Source organism: Copadichromis virginalis, linkage group LG13 (genome assembly GCF_057382275.1).
Source record: "Copadichromis virginalis isolate Kocher_CV1m ecotype Utaka linkage group LG13, C_Virginalis_male_GT1.1, whole genome shotgun sequence".
Classification (NCBI taxonomy): domain Eukaryota; kingdom Metazoa; phylum Chordata; class Actinopteri; order Cichliformes; family Cichlidae; genus Copadichromis; species Copadichromis virginalis.
In genome coordinates this window covers 32881561-32884060 of record NC_140630.1, presented here as the reverse complement: position 1 = coordinate 32884060, position 2500 = coordinate 32881561, and positions in this window count along the sequence as shown.

Genomic DNA, 2500 nt, shown 5'->3' with positions numbered 1-2500 from the left:
AAGAGCAAGGTGTGATGTAGGTCCCCGGGGCCTGCTGGAGGTCCAGGTCCATGCCCGATGTGAGTAGCAGCAGGGCCAGTGCGCCCAGGAGCACATCTTTTTCGACCGTAAAGGGAGACAGGAGGCCGACTCACTGCCTCGGCTAAATGGAGAGGGAATTTCAGCAGGGCCAGGGCACAGGCATGGACCTTTTTCAGCTGTAAGGGAGGCAAGAGCAAGGTGCGATGTAGGTCCCCGGGGCCTGTTGTCGTACCATAGGCACGAGTGGTGTGTGTGTGTGGCAAAGAGTTTCTGCGCAGTGTACCAGGGGCACGGGGAAAGGTTGTTGTACCATAGGCACGAGAAAAGCTGTCGTACCAGGGGCACGGAGGAAAGTTGTCGTACCATAGGCACGAGGAGAGTTTGTGTGGCAAAGTGCTACTGAGCGGTGTACCAGGGGCACGGCGAAAAGTTGTTGTACCATAGGCACGAGAAAAGTTGTCGTACCATAGGCACGAGAAAAGTTGTCATACCATAGGTACGAGGAGTGTGTGTGTGGCAAAGTGCTACTGAGCGGTGTACCAGGGGCACGGCGAAAAGTTGTTGTACCATAGGCACGAGAAAAGTTGTTGTACCATAGGCACGAGAAAAGCTGTCGTACCAGGGGCACGGAGGAAAGTTGTTGTACCATAGGCACGAGAAAAGTTGTCATACCATAGGCACGAGGAGAGTTTGTGTGGCAAAGTGCTACTGAGCGGTGTACCAGGGGCACGGCGAAAAGTTGTTGTACCATAGGCACGAGAAAAGTTGTTGTACCATAGGCACGAGAAAAGCTGTCGTACCAGGGGCACGGAGGAAAGTTGTTGTACCATAGGCATGAGAAAAGTTGTCGTACCATAGGCACGAGGAGAGTTTGTGTGGCAAAGTGCTACTGAGCGGTGTACCAGGGGCACGGCGAAAAGTTGTTGTACCATAGGCACGAGAAAAGTTGTTGTACCATAGGCACGAGAAAAGCTGTCGTACCAGGGGCACGGAGGAAAGTTGTTGTACCATAGGCACGAGAAAAGTTGTCGTACCATAGGCACGAGGAGAGTTTGTGTGGCAAAGTGCTACTGAGCGGTGTACCAGGGGCACGGCGAAAAGTTGTTGTACCATAGGCACGAGAAAAGTTGTTGTACCATAGGCACGAGAAAAGCTGTCGTACCAGGGGCACGGAGGAAAGTTGTTGTACCATAGGCACGAGAAAAGTTGTCGTACCATAGGCACGAGGAGAGTTTGTGTGGCAAAGTGCTACTGAGCGGTGTACCAGGGGCACGGCGAAAAGTTGTTGTACCATAGGCACGAGAAAAGTTGTCGTACCATAGGCACGAGAAAAGTTGTCGTACCATAGGCACAAGCAGTGCGTGCGTGCGTGCGTGTGTGTGTGTGTGTGTGTGGCAGTTCTTCTGCGCAGTGTACCAGGGGCACATTTCAATGTGCTTTCTGGAGTACCAGGGGCACGAGGATTTTGCCAGTGGTGTTCTGCTTTGTTAGTGGGAGGGGGCTTAAGTGTGGGTCCCCGGGGCCTGCTGGAGGTCCAGGTCCATGCTAGATACGTGGTACAGGGTAACTGCAGGAGGGGGGGGGGGGTAATGTGGGTTCACGGGGCCTGCTGGAGGTCAAGGTCCATGCTGGATATGCGCTGGAGCGTAACTGCAAGAAAGGAAAGCTAGTGGGGGAGTAGAGCAGGGGAGTATGTGGGTCCCCAGGGCCTGCTGGAGGTCCAGGTCCATGCTAGATATGTGGCACAGGGTAACTGCAGGGGGGGGGGGGGTATTGTGGGTCCACGGGGCCTGCTGGAAGTCAAGGTCCATGCTAGATATGTGGTACAGGGTAACTGCAGGGGGGGGGGGGGGTAATGTGGGTCCCCGGGGCCTGCTGGAGGTCCAGGTCCATGCTAGATACGTGGTACAGGGTAACTGCAGGAGGGGGGGGGGGGTAATGTGGGTTCACGGGGCCTGCTGGAGGCCAAGGTCCATGCTGGATATGCACTGGAGCATAACTGCAAGAAAGGAAAGCTAGTGGGGGAGTAGAGCAGGGGAGTATGTGGGTCCCCAGGGCCTGCTGGAGGTCCAGGTCCATGCTAGATATGTGGCACAGGGTAACTGCAGGGGGGGGGGGGGTAATGTGGGTCCCCGGGGCCTGCTGGAAGTCAAGGTCCATGCTAGACATGTGGTACAGGGTAACTGCAGGGGGAAGGGGGGGGGGGTAATGTGGGTCCCCGGGGCCTGCTGGAGGTCAAGGTCCGTGCTAGATATGTGGTACGGGGTAACTGCGGGGGGGGGGGATCTAATGGGGGACTAGATCAGGTGAGGATGTAATGGCCAGTTCGACAGCAGCACATCTTTTTCGACCGTAAGGGAGAGAGGAGGCCGACTCTCTGCCTCGGCCAAATGGAGAGAGATTTTCAGCAGGGCCAGTGCGCCAGGAGCACATCTTTTTCAACCGTGAGGGAGAGTGGAGGCCGACTCACCACCTCGGC